This window comes from Clinocottus analis, unplaced genomic scaffold (genome assembly GCF_023055335.1).
Source record: "Clinocottus analis isolate CAN_PGR_092001 unplaced genomic scaffold, fCliAna1.0.p SCAF_9, whole genome shotgun sequence".
Taxonomy (NCBI): Eukaryota; Metazoa; Chordata; class Actinopteri; order Perciformes; family Cottidae; genus Clinocottus; species Clinocottus analis.
In genome coordinates this window covers 3297829-3319080 of record NW_027176251.1, presented here as the reverse complement: position 1 = coordinate 3319080, position 21252 = coordinate 3297829, and the positions used below count along the sequence as shown (strand labels likewise).

The 21252-nt window shown below is 44.2% G+C and overlaps 1 protein-coding gene across 4 annotated transcripts in view; it reads left to right on the top strand.

The window, feature by feature from the left end:
• Positions 1-21252, top strand: part of ptprub (protein tyrosine phosphatase receptor type Ub) — a 147377-nt gene that overhangs the window by 45835 nt on the left and 80290 nt on the right. The window lies entirely within an intron of this gene.

Below are 21252 nucleotides of genomic sequence, written 5' to 3'. Positions count from 1 at the left end.
CGAGGTTTCTTATTTTATTGTCTGAGAAATAAAATGACTTTATTTTACGAAGCCAACATATCAGAAAAGTTAGACTACATGCAAATCAGCCTTTATAGATGTCCAGCGTCCATTAAGCTCCAGCTTTAATGAAGCACTCACCCCAATTGTTTCTGCTTTCTGCTAACCCCAAGGATAATTTTATGTTAACCAGCCTCACAGGACTAATAGAAACTAGCATTTTCCTGCCATCATGCGCTCTACTGGTGGGTGCCAGAGGGAGATGGCATGCATAGTTTATAACGCGCTCCACTATTTCTGCATTAACAAATACCTACAGGGATCTAACAAAGAGAAGAGTGCTGTTTCAGCTTCTCAGCAGAAATATCAGTGGCAGCAGCGGGTTCTCTGCTGGAAATACTTTTACTGTGGAAACTTGCGTCCCAGGGCTATAACCAATCAATCACTCTATGGTATTGGTCATGAGAAATCAAGCAATTCATGACCATGGCATGACAAAACATACATTTAAAAAAGGGAGAGAAGGAACCTGCCTGTTCAGTGACGGCAGTCATTCAAGTTTGGACGAAAAGACTGACATTTAATGTGGCAGATATAAAGATAGATCAGCTAGGAGGAGCAGAGGTACAGATGACTAGATAGGATACAATCAGAAACATGGACACCAACTTGAAAGCGATCATTGCAGGCCTCATGAAATAATCCGTCCTTTTTGGAAAGTACCGACATGATGTGTGCCCTTGAACGAGTGTGAGCGGCGTCGTTTTTAAAAGCCGTGCGGTTGTGATTTCGGTTTATCGGAGCAAAATGTGTTCATGTCCTCCGGCTTCTATCAAAATCGAATTGTGAACTTGATAAATCGCACATTTAATCCGAAACTCTTAAAACTCACATCCACAGTCATCATTCGAGCAAGAATTCGCCTCCAGCCACCAGCCAATTCACGGCAGGCGATGGGGATAATTAATACTTTTTCCCTTTTGGGTTTAATTAAAACGTACTGCCGTGGCATTTACTGTGATTGAGGGCCTTCCAGTGAAACAGACAAACGCAGGTGAAATGAGGCATGTTCTGTAATCTGCGCATGGCGAGAAGGCGACGGAGGCTGCGGGCATCAACTCTCCATCGATCAGTTCTGAGAACCGGGAGACAAATTCTGTTTAAATTATTATCTGCTCATCCCTCAGCCCCCGCGCTATAAGCAGTGCATTACCCATGCTCTTCGAGGGGGTGGGTGTCATTGTAAAGTGACAGCAGTCACAAATGTCTACGAGGATAAAATAATGGAGCGATGACATTTTTACATTTTTAGAAAGTCACGGATGTAAACTGCGACCTGATTCGTCGGCAGAGGCGTACAGCCGCAAGGCGGGAATTCTAGTTATTCCCCGTCTCTCTGGCTTAATCCCCCGTGTTGACTTCTAACCGTGTATCACATTGGGCAGCCAAGGTGGGGAGGGGAACAAGAGTTTATGAGATAAGGATATTTACATTGGACCAGTATTAACTTTGTGAGGCTGAGAAACTGGTGCCGAGGGAAGATTAGTAAACACAGCTGAGATAGCTGCAGCTTGTGACTCCCAGGAGAAATTAAGAGACTACCGTTCCCATGAAAGAGAAAATAGTCTTGGGGAAAAAAAAAGAGAAGATAAAAATGCAGTGAGGTCTTAATAGGAATGGCCCATTTTTTAAATCACATTCTCCTTCATTCTGAATTGGATCCGAGATGTCGGGTTGCCGTTGATGATTTTAAATTCTTTAGCGGTTTATGAATCCGTGCGGGATGATGACCTTGTAAAGAAGAATGTGTCTGCATGTCAAGTGTGCCTCGCGTTTCTGAAAGGCAGATTCATTATCTTGAAAAGTTATGGGTCTGCTGCCATATCCATTAAAGTGTAGCGGAGTGGCCTTAAGGGAGAATCCATTAGAGACTTGATCAAGCTTAAAAAGCAGCTTATGGCAATGTATCTTGCTTTCTTTGTTCGCCTTGTTCTGTGCTGTAATTTGTAATTCCTTCCAACAGGTCAACAGATCAGACATGTTGGAGATAGTCTCTTGTGTAATTGATTAAAAGTAGAGATGAGAAAATAGGCATATAGATAATATAAAGACTCAACATTTGACATCCAAAAATGCACTAAAGAAGCGGCAGAGTTGACAACAGTGACAGCAGCTTTAAAAGTAAAAAAAAAAATCTAAAACAAAAACAAATATGGGAGCCTGTTAGCGATTAAATATGTTTGATTTCAAAATTGTATATAGCATATAATAAATATTTACACTTTTTCCCCATTAACTGTTGTAAAGCTGATGAATGAATGGATGCCAAGCAGACACATGAGGTGGAAAACAACACGGATGACTCCATGGAAGTGACAATCTGCCTGATAACTGTAAAGTTGTACCCGTGGCAATCCTTGTCCAATGCTGGCGCTCCCATTACCCGCCGGGCAACTCGCTCACCAACACTTGGAAGATTTGTGTGTGTTGCTAGTTGTGTCGAATGTAGCCACAAACCTTGAGCCCCAAGCAGCGCTGAGGAGCTGTCCACTGGCAAGCTCACTTCTTTTGTGACCTCCCAGACGGATTTATTTTCTCAAATGTCTTTTCTTCAGCCCGAACCTGACGCTGACTTAAGTGACATCACCTGAGGCAGTTTATCAAGCTTCACACAGCGCCGTCCGGAGACCTGCAAACGTACTTTGATATCCGTCTTAAGGTTGAGTGATGTGTGTGTCTGTGTGTGTGAGCTGCTGAAAGCCTCCCCATTCAACCCTCAGCGTAAGGTGTTGCTTCTTGTTCACTGAGCACACAACATTCGCTGAGTAGTCCACCTCAGCAATGACACAGACGGCGTCTCTTGGATATGCAGAAATTGGGGTTTTAGTTTCCAGCCGAGTTATACAAAAATTCTCTGACGGTACTGAAATAGTGTTTAGTGTTGAAATATGCTTATTTTCTCTCTCCTCACAATGTGTTGCATGCTAAACTTGCAAATCCCGCTCTCTCCTTATCTTTTTATTTTTTTGGATTCTTTTGTAAAAGTCTCCTGTGTTGTCCAGCTTTACACAATCGTCGCGGCAAAGTTTTTCTTTCGAAAGCTGAAATGCCGAATGTGGAAAAAACCCAAACTTATCTTTAAAGTATTCACTCTGGCGAGAAGAGAGTTACACAACGCCTCAACGATTCTGTGGAAGTGAAGATTGAATATCACACAGCGTTGTAAAGACAGTTTACGGGAGTTTGGGGGGCTGTTATTGGAATTTTAAAAAAAAATTCCCATGACGCATTCAATGAAGGTATTTTTCTTAAAAAGTGTCCTGCTGCAGGCTCGGATCCTGCTCCATCTTGTATTTGTACACATTGATTGGCTGTTTTATTCGCTGTTAGCAAACTAGACACTTGCATAAATACGCACAGACATTTTTTAATGGACTTTAAAGTTGCGTGGGACCTTAAAGGAAGGTTAGGACTTGCATGTAGCATGGCTTTGAGACATGGTCCTGGGGTCATGGCGAGGTCACGTGGCGCATTCTGTAGCAGCAGGCGCAATGCAATGACCTTAACAGAGGTAATCCATACACTAAAACACACAGACCTCCATCTGGATCTTCGGCACCCTCCTGCAGTCGGCCGTGGAGGGCAATGTCATATCTTCTGCCTTTTCATATCCGTCACCCCTCACCCCTGCCTGGCCCCAGGCGCACACTACGGACCAGCTGTGTGTGTGTGTGTGTGTGTGTCATTGACAGCGACCCGAGATTCATCTGCGTCCGTGAAAGGACGAGGCAGAGCGAGGCGACGGATACATCTACTGCAGGAGAGGCGTTGTTATCAGAGCTGACCAGCCATCCTTACTGGTTTAATACTCTATTACACCGCCTTCCTCCACCTCTCCCCTCTGGCAGTCTGCCTTTTCTCTCTCTCTCTATATATATACAAACATATATATGCAGTGTATACCATCTCATTTATAAGGTCTCCATTTATTGTTGGCTCCAAATTCAGTTAGTTTTGCTCGTATAACTCTTCCTTTTCGGGCAGATAATATACTTTACAGCTAGTAGATTTGCAGCTTGTATTGAAACTGTGCTGCTGCGTTGTAGATATCTGTCTGTTGTTGTGCGTCTGATTTGATCAAGCTGCACTTTTTCTGACCAATATTGAAATTTCTATAAATTATACTACAGGATGAAAATATACGATCGTACCAAGCACACTCAGAGATTGAATTTCTGTCTACATAAATACATCTGGATATATTCATGCGTTTATATGTTTATAAATAGTGAAGTCGCTTGTTGTGATGGAACCGTCGGAGAAAAGTCTGTCTAGTTTTCTGTAGAAACATTGACAAATTATTGAAATATCGCTTTAGAGATGTACTTGACATCAATATTGACGAAATAATATGGAATATAATCATGAAATACAAATGTAGCATCAGGTATTGATTTCAGCTGCACGGTCGGGCACTTCTGGTACCAATAACTAACTGCTGGTTGTAAATAAATCACCTTAATGTTACCGTCACAGACGGAGGCTACAAGCTGCTTTACCCTGAACCTCGAGGTCTCATATCACAGCTTTGAAAGTGTTAAGCTTAGTGTTTGGTATTTGACAAATTCAAGTAAGAATGTGCTTGTTATCAACAGTTGGGTGACGTTATTGTGCACGACGATATCTCGGTATATGATTTCATCCTGATATGATTCCATGGAAAGACGATAAACTATCCCACTGACATATTGCCCGGCCCTAACTCACACAAATTACGCCGGAGTGTGCAACGTGATGAAGCGATCCAACTGAAAAATAACAGCCCATCCCTCCACTGCACCTGCAAAACACGTGAACGCCCGCGAGGGAGCACGCAGATCATCGTTGTCATCACTAACCTCCTCCAACGCGTCTCGTTCCTATTCTGGAGAAGGCCTCGCGTTATAAACGGAAACGACAAACGTGTCTATTGTTAGTGCTCACAGGTGTCGAGCGAGCGTGATAGTATTAGGACAGATATCAGCTTGTTTTTATTCTGGTGTCAGTATTTGCTCTTGGGATGATGGAAAGAGAATTTCAAGTATAACATTTTTTACAAACGGGGAACTCAAAAGTTGCCAGCTTTCACTTGCAACAGCTCTGTAAGACACCGTTATTCTGGAAGTAGTGACATTCTGTAATGTTGTATTTTGCATTATTTTAATGTAATACATTATTACTGTGTTATAGCATGTCATAGGACATGTTTTTCAGAAACCTTGACAGAAGAGTTTCCCTCTAAAGTGATGAATATATCATGTTTGAGGACCTGAAAGGGAGCGCAGGATATGGACACAACAAATTAAAAGTAGTATAACGGCTTCAAGGCTAAAACTAATTGAGATAAAATGCTCTCCACTGTGTACTCTTATGGATGGTATTGCATCTCTTGTGCACGACCGGGAGAGGACCCTTTTTCCACATCTCCCGGCCACAGAGTTATATTTATCGTTTAACTCGGGTTACAGAGGACAATTATTCCCTTGAAGAGCGCCGTGTCCGGTTATGTGCTGTCGAAGAGTCTGCGGGGTTTTGTTCCAGCCCAACGTTCCACCAGCTGATTTCACTAATTAACCTACCTTCGGTCAGAAAGGGAGGAACTAATTAGCGAAACCGGCAGCTGTAGCGTTCGGTGGGGATGAGGACCTGCAGTCTTTTCCGTGGCTCAGGGCCGGACACCCCGCGGCTCCCGGGTGATAACTGCTCACGACTCATTACCTCAAGGCAAAGAAGATCCTGCTTATTGATCACTGATGTATCATATAAACGTCCGAAGGCTCAATCTTCTTTCGAGCCATCTGAGAAAATGCCCGTCACAGCTTGTAAAATATAGCAAATTAATTAAACTGTTATTCGGGGAAGCGGTCGCCGGCTCCCTTTATGCCTTCTCAACAAGGTATAGAGGAATCGTTAATGTGAGTGATGGAGACGCAAACGGGGAGGGTTTCCAGAGCCGACATTGTGCCCGGACGCCGTGTGCTGCTTTCCAGCCGGTGCACACTCTGCGACCACATCTTTTGTTCTCCGTGCTTTACATCGCCCACACACACACACACACACACACACCCAGGTGATGGGTAGGTATGGTAATGCAACAGCGATTTGTCTGCGGCTCCCGGTCTAATTAGTGTCGCTTTAGGGACAGCGAGAGGGCTTTCATGTGGAAGGTTGCGGGGTTTAACAACATAATTGCGGCTCGGAAAGCACACGCGGGAGTGTAGCCAAATTGACTTTCTTAGTTAGTCATCTTAACTCAGGTGAGATGAAGTGGCCGGTCACTTGAAGCGTAATGGTTCAGCTCATGAAAAAGGTCAACTGGTTGACAACTGCAACATTCGCTGCGGTGTGAATTGGGGAAACCTGGATTTTGCTCATAATTGGCAGACTGGAGTAGCGGGCGATTGGTGTTTTTTTCCTTGCCGTTTGAACAATTTCAGCACAGTTTGTAGAGGAATTAATAGTGAAGCATGCCGAACAGGATGGTTTTAGCATCAGCATGTGAGTGGTGTAGCTGTTCTGATATTTTATAAATGATTTTGGTTGGTTTGCAACTCCATTATAAGTGATTTCTTTAAAACACAATTTGAGCAATGGCATTTTTTGCTTGCAGATTTGGAAACTTTGCAGTCCTTAGTGTTTAAACCTTAGTGGAATATGTTGGATACAATCTAACAAGTCAACAGCTATCTGTGTCCTTTTCTGCTAGCATGCTAATATGAGCTAATACGCACAAAACACTAAGTACAGATAAGGCTGATGGCAGATGTTTGGTCCAAACCCAAAGTGTTAGACCAACAGAAGTTTGGACCTGATGGTGGCGCTGGATGGAAGGTCAGAGATTAACCTCATCACAGGGGGACATGAATATTTGTAGCAAATTAAACTTTAGGCGACGTATCAAACAACTTTGAGCAACAAAAAGTCAAAGGGTCAACAAAGTCCTGAGGATTCGTCCTCTGGGGACCATGAAAGCCTGATTTTCAAAAATTGCATGGCAATTCATCCAGTAATTGTCGAGAAATTGAACCATGTTGGCGTTAGAGGACATTTCTGTGGATCACTGAAGGGAGTAAGCGTTATCCTCATGGGACTGAGAATGTTTGGACCAAACTTTTGGGCCAATCCATTCAAATGACTTCAGTAGCTGACTGGCAGACTGGCATTGGCATCCATAAAGCCATGCTGCTTGTGCGTTCAATGATCCGTCTTCCTTTGCAAAAGTTATGGTTTCAGCTAATAACACGGATATGCTAGTGTGAGACTTTGCATATAATAAAACACAAAATCCATTTCGATGTGCACAAAGGATCCATTCTCAATTTCAGGGCGCGCTCATTTCTCCACTGTCACCAACATAAACGGACTATTCATGATAAATGCTCTAAAAGCGTCTAATGTGTAGAGCTAATATTGATCTGCAAGTTAGTTTGAGCTCAGCGCTTAGGGATGTTTCCAAAGAGGTCCAGAAGTTAAAATAACTTAATCCAACCAAGGCTCTCTGTTCCTGTCTTTGTAAGCAAACGATTAACAGAATTAAAGCATCTTTGTGGATTAAATCTAAACACTTGAATTAACTTTGAAAGGTATTTCTACTCCTGCCTGCCGGCTTTGAACATGTTGAACATTTGAAGTGTTCTTTCTTCTTCTGATATCCCCCGCCTTTCTGCTAATCACACATATACCCTCTTTGGCAATCTCGAGACTGGAACACGCTCTGGACGTGCGCCCGCTGTAGTTTCAGGAAGTGTATTTAGACGTTTCCCAACTTCTGTGCACTCCTCCTCTCCTCTGTGGCCACACACTTTGCTCCATCCCTCTCCAAATATCCACAGATCAAAGGCCTTGTGGCCTTGGCATGTTAGAAAACCAGCACAAATAGATTTAATGCACTTCTTAAAATTGTCCATACGAAAAGGAGGAGGAAAGGTTTCTGCATTCATTTATCACGAACACTCATTCATGACCCATTCTGGGCTATATTAGTTTTTACAAGTGGGAATAGCGTCTCTTCTGCGAGTACTTGAACTCAGCAGATAAGATGTCAGAACTAGATATATGAAGACGTGTTACTTTTGATAGGGTTTCATTCTTCTAAAGGATATTCACGTTTTCAACGGCTCCTGTGGCTCATCTTTGCTCAAGCAGAACAGTTAAGGATGTTCACCCTAATGTCCACTTATTTTCACACTATCAACCTTTTTGTTTTTGCTCTTAACCGTTAAGTGCATCGATTGATTGATTACCGCTTTATCTCCCCCCTCCCCCTCCCAAACATTCGCTATCCTCGACCATATAGTACACAATTTCCATAATATGCATGATGTATTTCGAGCACAGCTGATTTTGGTCAAAGGAAATCATTATTCCAGGATCAAGCAGAGTAATCGAGTTGTGCTGAGATCTTATTACCTACAACGTTTAGTTGTTGGGTCATTGTCATGTGTTGTATTTGGTTGTTATGCTGCATATAAAGCATTGTATTTTTCATTTGTATTGTGCTCCTTTTTAAATCAATGTACATAAAACAGATATCCTTTGCATGTAGTTCTGCAATTAAAGATTAGCCATGCGGTGCTTTAGTTAAAAAAGTAAATAATTGCTTAATAAACTAACTGTATTGAACTCATAAGTTAAGCGTTACATATCTAATGATAGACAGCAGCCAGGGCTTAGTGCACTCGATGGTTCTGCATGTCAACAATGTGTTTATGACGCGAGATGAGAACATTTAACATGTTTATCTGAGATCAAAAATTATTGTTTTGAATGCCAAGTATTACCGATCCACCCAGCTGTACTGGGTGGATCAACTCTAACGTCAATGTCAAAGTGCGGCATTACTTTAATGACAAAAAGTTCCTGGAGTCAACCTGGTTCATTAACATTCTCCACAGGAACAGGCCCTTATAAGACTAAACTCATTTTGCTACAGGATCAGAACATTGCACTTAATACTGCCAACTTGCTGACTTGCTCTTTGGATGATATTATTCTTCAGCGCCATGCTTCATTTCATTGTTAGGCGGACTGCTTTTCTGAAAGGGAGATAAAATGCTGTAGTGTACTCCTGTCGCAGTGGGAAGTAACCACCGCCTGAATATGAATGCAGTGCCCTGTCTCCCTCTGGGACCACAATTCATACTCCAGAGGTCCCACTGGGAGCACTGGTTGTGCCTTGAAGGATTCACAAAGTGGCCTCAGCTGTGCAACAGCTCTCTCAAAGCAGCGACACAACCCGAGCACCATCGCACTTCACATTTCACAACCACAAAGCATTTGATAGGAATCTGTCTGACTTCTAAAACATTTACAAGCTTTGTTTTGAAACGCAAGCATATCATTGAATCCCCTGCAAAAAAAAAGGAACCCTCTGTTCCATATTTATATCATCCGTCACCGTGGCTGAGTGTGTGATGGATGTGCCATTTAGACTGAAACTTCAGCATATGCTCGAGGTGTCCTCGCCATCATCGCCGTGACAAGTGCTAAATAATGGCAAAGATAAACACCCCTGCAAATCGCACACGAGCTAAAATTTGTATGCAGCCATTGATCCTCTGCTGTGAGACTTAATGATTTCGTTGTGTTTTCCTCTGCAGACGTGGTGGGTGGCAATCCAGTTGCCAGGAGGGGTTCTGAGTGTCGGTTATTTCATCTCCATTTGTTGGAATAACATTGATTTGAGACGTGGGATCCTCTTGAGTTGGCATCTGGTTTGGAGGCTCATGAAGTGCTTTCGGGGAGGGTCCTTCAGGGGAGAGGAGTGAAGAGGGGGGGGGGGGACAAAACAATTCATTTCCCTTCCTCATGCTCCTTCCTCATCTCTCATCCATTCCCGCCAATCGCGTTCACACTCGTCCTCTCAGGTGCAATTGAATTCGGCAGCGTTGCCGCCATAAGTCTTGCTGTGCACAACACGGTGTCAGTAATTGATATGTGGGCGCTGCTTCTGGGTGGAGCCATTTGCATTAAATCGTGTTAACTGATACGATAATGAATGTGAGGGAGGCCTGATGCACGCAGAATGTGTAACTGGAGATGGATGGTTATTTGAATTATTAACAATAAGTAATATATTATATCAGGTCCCAGGGGTCCACGGCTCCGTCTGCGTGCGTTGCCTGTCTTTCACTGGGGTCGGCCCGGCTGCCTGGATATAAATAGTCTGCATTACATCTGGCATCCCCTTCTTCATCTGCCGCTTTATTATCCTCTTCCTCATACCCACTGTTCTCTTTTTCTTCTTCTCGCTTTTATGTCTGTTGGTATTTTTGTGTGTGTGTGTGTGTATATATATGTCAGATAATCTATTAGGTTTTACCTTATCGTAGTAAAAAAATGTATCTATTGTCTTGCCTCTCGATAATCAATAAAGGGTGTTATGGAAAATCTCAATGGAACCTCGTAAACTGAAGTTTTTCTATTTGAAATCGTTGCATTGTCTCCTAATTCCCATTGATCAAAGATGCCTGAACTGTGTGGGAGCATCCTCGCTCCATGTAGACGCCGAGTGCACGTCCTTCTGGGCATTAGCTGCTCCTCTGTTCAGCCAATGGCCAGGTCCTCCTCCACAAGCGGATTCCAGAAAATCGAGATGCATCTAAAAGATTAGACGTACAGATCTTTGCTATCGCCTTCCCAGACGAAGGATGAACGGCGAACAGAGACTCCATCAGGGGGCTGTGAGTCGACGGGGAAAGATAGCCACACTGGATCTAATACAGTTATGAAAATGCAGAAATCGAAACAAGGCTCGAGGCAGATGAAATGTATTGCACAGTCATTCAAAAGAGGGAAACATGCCGTTAATATGACGATCTTTCAGTTTTATAATGCCATTATCCAGACCATAATTCAAAGAAGCTATCTAATGGAGAGCGATGGAAATGGTTTCTTCTTCTCTCTTTTCAACTTCCTGCAGAGGAACAAGGAGATCATTTTCCATGCCACGCAAAATGCTGTCATATTTGAGTCCAGATTATAAGCGACTGTTTTACAACAGGTTCAGCAGCAGGAAAAGGAAAACAGTGAAACGGTGCACCAGGACAGGAAGAGTAACGTGGGGCCTGATCAGTTTGCATCCATGCAGATTGAGAGAGTGAGCTGGTGCATTACAGGCCAATAATCTTAATTTATTTACATTTATTCAACCGAATAAGTCAACAGAGAACCAGTTCTCATTCACAATGACGTCCTGATTTAATAATACTGTAAATTAAATACTGTCCCACGCCTTCGCTCTGCGTTGGTCTTTGTAGTTCTTTCTAATTCGGGGGGGTTTCTTTTTCCAATTTAAAATAGTTGATTTATTTATCTAGTTGTATAAAAATCGAATAATTGACTGTGTCAAAGCATTGAATACATTTGGGGGAGAATATTTATTTTTACATGAACTCTCCCGTCCAGGGACAGAGGGAGATCCGACCACTGACTGAAATTCAAATAGAGGTCAAAGGTCACGAGTATAGTAATTTTCCGTGCGACAGAATCGTCGATGGGGAACAGTTCACGCTCAAGTTAAGCTTGCACCCAGAAAGCCTCCCAAACCTCCTCGGCACAGGCGTGATACTTGAAACTGATTCAATGGAATATCTGACGTGCAAAAGTAGGTCGCGTGAGGAGCGAGCAAGGAATTTGTGTAAATAGGTGGAAGAGGCGCGAGGCAATGAAACGTACGCAGAGTTGTGTTTGGAGGGAGATATTTCCGGCATGGTTTTAACAAAGGATAACAAAGTGAGAAAGTGTCTGTTATGTGTCTGTCATGTGCCAATCTGTTTAGTATGCTCTCCCTCTCTTTGCTTTTTACCAGACTGCAGACAATTAGCTTCTCAAGCTTCGCCAAACTTTATTATTCTCCATTTACTCATATGAAAGGGCTCATTGCCTTTGAAATGAGTTATTACTGTATGAAGGGCTTGGATGGAGACGGGACACCGCGGTGGACTGAAACAAAGATGGATTAACTGCGGTGAAGTTAAGACTTTGTAAAAATTCAAATGAATCTTTTTTCTTCCCCCCCCAAAAAAGTATCATTCTTCATTAAAAAACTGATCTTAAATGACTGCGACAATGCATGATCATCCTCTCATAATTACTCCAATGGTTGTTCCGGCAGCCTCCAAAATGAAAGATAATCATTTTAAGAGTGTGCTTTCATGGTTTCTGCAGGATTACTTCATTATACTCTATCACAGTCGCAGTCATTACTGCGTTTTACTGCCTCCATCAAATATGTTCAGTACCTCCTACCTTCAGAAATATTGACTGCAATTATCCGGCGAGGACGGCATAAAACAGCGACCGTCTTTTGCGACGATCAAAATGCGGCGGCAGACGCGCGCGCGAGCCACAGCTTGAAGTCTCAAAATTGCTCTATTAAAAAAAAAACCCAACAACAACAGCTCCGTTTTTGTAGCAGAACAAAACACATCAGAGACGCTGAAGAGGTGGCTCGATCGCGGCGTCCCGGTTTCCCGCTTTTCTCTGTGTTGTTTGTAATTGCGGCGGAGAGCATGTCCCTCCGAGGAACACTCCCAGGTTGTTACAGCTAATGACTGCTGGGGGTTCTCCGCCAGGAGCTGTCTGACAGCATTTGCTCAGATATTAATATCGGACGACGAGAGCGAGGGTGATGGCACGCGCCGCAAATCGCTGCCGCACAAACGCGACCGGCAACCTGAGTGAACTTGGACTCGGTCGCACGCCGTCACGCGCTCGCCGCGCGCTGCCTTTCTGGTTTTGCATGCGCAGCAATTGACTAACGTGAAGGAAAACATGAGGCTGCTTCGCCTCCGTGCCAGTTCGTAAGCATTCCAGGCAACGCCATAAAGCGAAATCTGGAAGCCCTGCATCAGTTTTATTGTGACAGTACAATTATGAAGTTCCATCTCCCGCTGCTACGTGAGCGGCTTGCTCGTCACCTCGCCGAGGGCCCCGCTCTCTAAAGGGAGCTATAGAAAAAAGCCATAATCATAACTTCAGTGGAAACTAATATTCTTTTATATGCTTTGCTCGTTGTGTTTTTCATTGCGGAGAAAACAGAGGATTTCAGGAGCCAACTTGTGGGAAACATAACGTTTCAAGAGGCTTTCTCATCAACATGATTCCCCAAGGGAGACGAAGCCGGCGCTTTGGTCTCCTCCGCGAGGTGTCGGGGACAGTCTGTGATGCTCAGCTGGATGCCCCCTACACCGCTGCACAGCGCTCCCACAAACAGCTGCGGGATTTGCACATCGCTTAACCTAATTTATTTGAGGCCTCTTTGGGAGCAGAGGAGTCAGATCAGATGCACTTATTTTCACACACACACACACACACATTCTCCATTTCATAGAGTCTCCGGCTGTCCTCCAACTTCACATTTGCATTTCTATCTCTCTGCTCTTCCGCAGATGATCGCTCACTCATTTTTGCTCACTACTTTTTGTTTTTTCTTCTTCTTCTTCTTCTTTCTATCTCTGCTTAACTCTTTTGAGTTTTCTTTCACATTTCACGCCCGGCTGTAGCGCGCTACTGAGAATAAGATGACATGGCAGTTCTGGTTGCTGCATTACAGAAAGCCACACAGACACGTTGCAGCAGACCCGCAGTGCCAGACTTAAAATCGTGTCTGCGAGAGAGAGGCGCAAGCTGTCTGCGTCGGGGCACAGGAGCAGTCGAACACCAGCCACCGCCATCTCACAACCTGTGATCACTGTCGGCATGTATGCCTCTGGGTGTGAGAGCGTCATTTTTCTCCTCAAATGTCTGCTGGTATGCCAGACTCAAGACACTCCAGCTACAGTACACGACAATGTGTACCGCTTCAGTCAAACGTCAGGTGTTCTGCAGTCAGATAATCCCTCGCTTTACTTTTTTTTTCGCTGCCTCTCCTCCTCTGTCCTTGCCTACCCCGTGTCAAGAAAAGTTCTTAAACACGCGCACACACACACACACGCACACAACTTCCTGCAGAATACAGCCAGCCAATTAGAGCCTAATCTAACGATGCACAACAATTTCCGCAATGCACTGGCCTATCTTTTTTTTTTAATTGAATTAGGAGGAGAGTAAGAAAAAAAGAAGCAGATATTCCCTCCACATTTCTCGAAGCTTGATTACAGAAAGCACAGACTGTTCAAAATTTCCAGCGGCTAGGTCAGAGTCGTGCCACTTCCTCGACGATTAGAGGACCAGATAACCAAGATTTATTAGCCAAACACCTCGACAATTAATTAGCGAGTGGGCCTCGACTAATCCTGTTTCCATGGGCTTTTGAGGGTCGGACCTCTTTACGCTACCAAAGAGGAGCACTTCAAAGATGAGGAAAGTCTTAAATAAGCTCCGACGTGTACGCGTGTGAGCTGGATACAGTACAATTAATGTGTCCCTGCATGTGTGCGAGAATGTAATGCAGTGTGTGTGTGAGAATAAAACCCCGCAGGAGATATTATTCATGTATATCCAGCATGTGGATGGACACATGGCTCATGCCCGGTTGTTTGCAGGAGCAGGGTGCAGCTGTAAATCCTGAAGGTTTAGCCCAGTCCCCAGTTCAAAGGCTCGTCTCTCATGCCGCTGGCTTTTCGGGCCTCGTCCTTCTCCTGCTCTCCTTCCCCGCGGCTCTGCTGCGCTTCATCTCGTGGAGACCTCCCCGCCCTGGGACGCTTGGCAGGTCGCGGCGCCACACAGGGAAACGTACAGTCTGTTCTCTTTCGGGGGCCGCGCTCGGCACTCGGTCTCACAAGACCTCCAGCTCTTTTGAATACACTCGCAAGCAGATGGGAGTACGTACACACAAAAAAAAAAATGAAACTGCATGAAAGCTTTTCTAAAAGTTGTGTGACAGGACTGGGCACAGCCTCGGCTCCGTCTCTGTCGGGTACATTCATCATATGAAATAGACCGCCGTTGCATCAGACCGGACCACACAGAGTCCTTCCTCCTCACAAGATGTACAGTCCTCTGGTTGATGTTTGACCCTTCCACACTGAGGTACTGCAGTAGAATTAATTAACATTTTTAATGAGCTATCTCAAGTGACATTTCATATTTTATTAACAGCTTGTCACAATAAAAGTGATTTCTCTCTGACTTAATTACACACATATTGCCATTAATACAAGAGGGGAAATGCTGTATCTTCAGCATCTCTTCTCTCGTCCGTACTCAGAACCGATGTGCTGCACACAACGGTAGACTAGATGAGTGATTTTCAGGTGTGTCGTGGGAAAATGTCCAATTTCACTTAATCGGTCCAAAAAAAAATCTTATTTAGCTGCCGCAAATAATTGTTCCATTGTTGAGCGTCTGAACCTGCAATGTAGCGTCTGGCCTAGTAATAAAATACTCTTTCTTGCTAGTAGGTAGCGCAATAACGACCTACCATATGAGCTGTAATGTGCTGCAATGTGAAGTCCTGGAAAGCGTCCTTGCAGCGAGGATGTCTACAGCCTGGCTTTGGCTATCTAAACGGGGAATGTATAGCGCTTTGGTCCGCGGTGGACTGCGATTGTACTGCGAAGCCTCCAGGTGTGAACAAGGGTCATGGTGCCAAAGTGAAAGAGCACATATGTGTGCGCGTGCACGCTCAGCGATCTTCCTGTAGAAACGAGCACCAGGAAGACGAGCCCGAGCACCTTGTTCAGGCCCAGGACACTGAGGACTTCCCGGCTTCACAAAGTCATTTCTTTACTTCTGTGCGGCGTGATCTGGAGAGTCGGCCGACGGGGTCCTTTCGGTCGCCGTCCATCTGGCTCTGTTGTTGATTGCAGACACGCCGGCTGATGAGCGCAGCCACTGAGTCGAAGGCAGGAGTGGGGCCCCGAGCTCGCGGCAGCTCCCTCAGGCTGCGGCTTGGCAGGGCTTTTCAGAGCCGCTCGCTCGCAAAACCCCTCTTGAAGCGAGCGCGGCAGACTCCGCGGTTGCCTAATGGCCTTGCTGCTGCTCTTCAGAGTTTGGCAGTTGACAGTTTCTGATCCGTTTTTAAGCAAGAGATAAAGCCCTGGCAGACGACGAGGAGAAGTGGAGTCTGAGATGCCTGTAGAGATTTGGGAACTGGAGTTTCAGAGAAAAAAAAAGTGTTTTGTGTGATGTGATTTATTGATTATTTTAAACACAGTAGAGATGGGGACACCGGCACTCTGTGGATGTATCACAAGTTTGCGTGTGTGAAATTCCTGACAGAAAATGGATGCACAGGATATTTAACCCGTCGAAAACTCTGGAAACCAATTTTGGCTCCTTTTTCGCTGTGTTTGAGTGTTTTTCCCTGTGTTTGAGTCGTCCTAGAAACCCCAAATGAATCCCAATACTTGTGTTTATTGTATGTATTTGTTCAGCAAAGTCTTAGGAAAGAAATGTATAGCTGCAAAAAAAAAAAAACACTTTTAAAAGATATTTTGATCGTAGCTACGAACATCAAGATATGAGCCAGATTCCCCAAAAAATGCCTCCTGGAGCGATCAATAAGGCACCTTTTTGGAAAGATTAGGACCTAAAGAATCAAAATGTGCAACAAAAATCAGAATAAAACAAAGCATCGGCATGTTACGAAGGAGTTTCAGTCAAAAAACTGTGCCGTTCCGTTCAAAAGTGGAGAAATTACGTATTTTATGCCAAAAGATTGTCTGAATTGGGCATGCCGGGACTTAAAATTGGGCATGCGGAAGGATTTTTGCACACAGTTTCCAAAAGGTTAACAGTGCAATATGCAGAAGTTTTAGAAGTGATTGTTTTCGCATGTCTCTCTGGTCCATTCAGAGACACAGGTTAAGTAAATAAGTCTTTGTTTCACAGAGCAGTGACTGCATTATCAGTCCAATGCTGGAGGACACACAACCAGACTGGACCCTGCCGAGCCCATCATCTGTGACCAGCTCTAATTAGTTCCCTCTAGGTACTCAGATAAAAGAGGAATACATTAAGAATAAGACTGCAAAACTGAATAACATTTTGAATAACAAAACTGGCAACACAATACATGCAGCGTGGGGAGCAGCAAGCAAGAGGGAGTCATGAGGAAAATGGAGTCCAAATTAGTTTTCTCTGTCGGTTTCAACCACGCATCGTTGTATTGAGTGTGCATAGTTGCATGTGTGATGAAAACAAAGGCTCAGTGAGTACTTGGCTGTGCTGCTTTGCCGCCTTTGTCTCTGTTTATTCTAACTTTCATTGTGTTTTATCTCTCACATAGTCTTGTTGTCAGGACAAGGATGACACACCACAGACAGGCACCACAAAAAAAGGGCCAGTAAAAACCCCACCTTTCTGCTCTCAGCCAACGAAGGTAATCGATGGGACCTTCAACAGAAGCCGAGGAAGAAAAGCACTCTTTCTGCTAAGCTTTAAGAACCCAAAACCACTTTCACATTGAAAAGAAAATGTGTCTTTAACTGGCTCAGCTTTTCTTTTGTATACAGATGTGTGTTTTTCTCTGTTTTTTAGGCAGGGGAGAATCATTGTAGCTAACAACAGATAATAGCCATTTATGTCCATCTATCTATCTATCTATCTATCTATCTATCTATCTATCTATCTATCTATCTATCTATCTATCTATCTCTCTATCTCTGTCTGTCTGTCTGTCTGTGTCTGTGTCTGTGTCTGTCTGTCTGTCTGTCTCTCCCTCTGTCTCTCCCTCTGTCTCTCTCTCTGTCTCTCTCTCAGACTCTCTCTCAGACTCTCTCTCTTTCTCTCTCTCTTTCTTTCTCTCTTTCTCTCTCTCTTTCTCTCTCCGACTCTCTCTCTTTCTCTCTCTCTTTCTCTCTCTCTCTTTCTCTCTCTCTCTCTCTATCTCTCAGACTCTCTCTCTTTCTCTCTCTCTCTATAGATAGATAGATATCTCATCACTAAGGCTCAATGCTGTTTTTGATTCATGAGAACAAATGTATTGTGTTAAAGATAGTGGGGAAATGAGTGCTCACAGTATCTATAGTTTTCATACCGGTAGTTTTTTTTTCTCCCCCGAACAGACTTTTCTTATCAAGTGGCAACCATCGTCACTGAGCAGAGTACTACGGTACAATTGTTGAATTCCTTCCTGTATCTGCACAGCGGCGCTGTAGTGGTCAACGCTTTCAAACATCAACATTTTCTGCACAGAGCTCGGGTGTTGGGTGGAAAAACGCTTGTGACCCGTCCTGACTGGTGATTAAAGCATAACTTAATAGGCCTTATTCAAAGCAGACATTTTGACAGGGCCGTGAAGGAAAAACGCACACGTTAAATTAATTGCTGTTAACGGCTTCCTTCCACTTAGTTGAGTGAGTTAAAAAGACACTGCTATTGTACAGACTGGCTCAGTGCCACATGGCACATCGGGGCACTTCAACGGAAGCAATGGGGCTCATCCGAAAGCGCTGCAGCTCGCCTGCAATCCAGACAAGAGCAGGCGGCCATGACGAAAAAGTGTGGTTAAGTCGGACCGTGTTCGGCTGCCTTCAAAGTATACACAGGAAGTCACAGAAAAAATGACTTCCTGTTAGTTCTGTCGTCTACTTGTAGTTTACAGATCACGTTTAGATTTGTTCATATGTGTTTATAAATACATATTTCTGTAGTTGTGTGTGTAGCATCATCTGCCTGTGAAATACATTGCTACTAGTTGTATTGTGTATAAAAAAGCTTTATTATTATCAACCACACCATATGTTTTTAGATGAAACCTGAGACTAATAGTTGTAATTAACTACACTCGATCGTTGACTATCTAAGAGCCTCTGATGTGGTGACAGCGAGGCGTTTCCCATCATGCACTGGGCCACACGGTCGGTGGAGAGCTGCTGCGGTGCCTGGCTCTAAAATCGGTGAGCCGCCACCTCGCTCTCGTGAGATTATCGTTGACCACGTGTTGCGTGACCTCGGAGCGAGTCGAGATCAAGTCAGACACAAATGCCCATAATCTGATTTTGACCAGCGCCCTTGGTTGCACGTCACTTCCCGCTCTTCCTCTCGATGTTTCCAGTCTCTCTTCACTGTTGGCTCTCAATAAAATGCATTTTCAACAGAGCTCGCGGCGATGAAAAAAAAATAGCATTACTATTGACATTGTATATAGTCAGTGCTTGTTCAGCAGAAAATAGATTCAATGCAAATGTGTGACAGTGAGGTTTGACATTGTTTCTGGAAAGAAGTGTCAGCTAAAAGCATTTAGGTTACCAGTTGACTGCAGGGGGTGTATGTGATTGCAGGTATGTGAGAAGGAATCCTTGAGCTATATACCTTTTTCTTCACAGCAGATATTTTGACTTGTCACTGTAAAAAAATTTTTTTTAAAAAGCGGAGGGAAAAAGCACAAGTGTTCTGTTGTATTCAGTCCCAGAGAGCCGCGAGTGTGACAGCGAGCCAGCGTGCACTAAACCAGCAAGATGACAAAACAACTGTTCTGCTGGAGCAGAGCGGTTTGACGTGGTTGCTCAGAAGAAACGTTTCTTTAAACGTTTAATTCAAACCTAATTTACTCCAAATTCACAGCAAAGGATTTACACCTGTTTTCATACGGTGACGCGTCAACTTTCAAAAAATGCCTAAAAAGTCCTTTCTTTCAATCATTATTTCACGTTTGTACACGTTACACATTACCTCAAACTAGACAACAAAAACAAATAAATCAATGAATACAAAATAATACATAACAGCTTAACAACCAACGATACGAACAATCAAACTAGGACAGAAAAACACGGACATAAATCAGACATAACTCATCATTCTCCATATTGAACCCACTATCACACATGTATATTAATGAGTGTTGTGCACTTATGCCCTCGGGGGTCCCTCGCATCCCATAGTTGGAACCACCATTTTATTTTACATTCGCACGGGCCACTTGTCGAATGTCCCCTACCTCGAGAAAGATTACGTGCAACATGGCAGCTCGCTACACAGGAAGCCAGACACATCGACAACCAATGCTAGAAAAAAATCCAATAAATAAATAAATGAATATATATATATGTGTGTGTGTGTGTCTCACAGATGAAAACAGAAACAAAACACTGATAATGGGTCTGTATTATTGTTTATATCCCTGGAAGTGTCCTGGAAAATGTCTGCAGCCTTCTTGATGGAGGCCAAGGTCAGGGCTACAGTCGCTGTCACAATGACGAGTGGTTCTTACTGAGAGAGAACGTCTGCCCACAAAGCGGAGGGGGAGGGGGGGGGATGGATTGACAGTTAATCACCGGCACATTACACCTCTGGGATGGGCGTAACTGCAGCCTCCTGCCTTCGGCTCCAGCCCTGCCTGTCATTATGATGACTCCGCGGCCTATCAGTGTCGGATCCAGATTTATCCGTCCCGCACTCGACTGTGGCCTCGTCTTGGGCCGGGCTTGGCACCTGTCCATCTATCAGCGTCTGAAGCCCTCCTGTGACGCAGTGGACGCAATATCTCTACATTCCTACGCCCGTGATATCGTTCGCAGCGCTTCATGCGGCGAGTGCGACTAAATAAATGCCACGCAAGTGTGTTTGCGGACGCGGCGTCTTTGCTCCTACAATACGAATCTGCAGAGCCGGAGAGACGCTTTGTCGTCGCTGGAGCGCCCTTGCTGTGTTTTCCATCCATCAGGGGGAAAAAAGCTGGCAGACTTTATTGGGACTTAAATGTTTTTGAAGGGACAGTGTGGGTGGACAACTTCGCTGATGGAACCGGTGAAGGCTCTTTTAAACAAGCAGAGTAATTACTAAAAAGCATGCTGAAGGCATCTGTTGACACCACTGTGACACGAATCGCTAGATTAGGTGTATAAGCGCGCGCGTGTGTGTGTTTGTGTGTGTCCGTGTGGAGAGAAAACGAGCAGATTGTGTATAGGGTTGTTTTGCCTGAATGGCTTGTTATGCAGATTTATCGCTATTGAGTCTGCTATCCTGGGAGATGGCGTGCCGAGAGCCTCACAATTAAATCACTACAATGTTGACTTTGACTTAAGTTTTAGAAACGACAAATATCTTTCAAGTGCATGTCGTGTGACGATAATGTTTGGCCAGGAAGTTGGTTTTTTTTGGAAAGGACTTTCAAGACTGCCAGCAAACTGCCATTCATTTCCTCTCGTGACTATCTCATTAGCTTCGTGTCAAGACGGATGACCACGCCGTGGCGGGCGTTGCGATGCGGCGGCGCCCACTGTCCCCCGGGGGCCTCTCAGTTTACCACAGGGGCACGTCGCCATGCTGACTTGTTAATGGGATCAGTCATTGATAACAAGAGGGGCTAATGAAAATCTAATC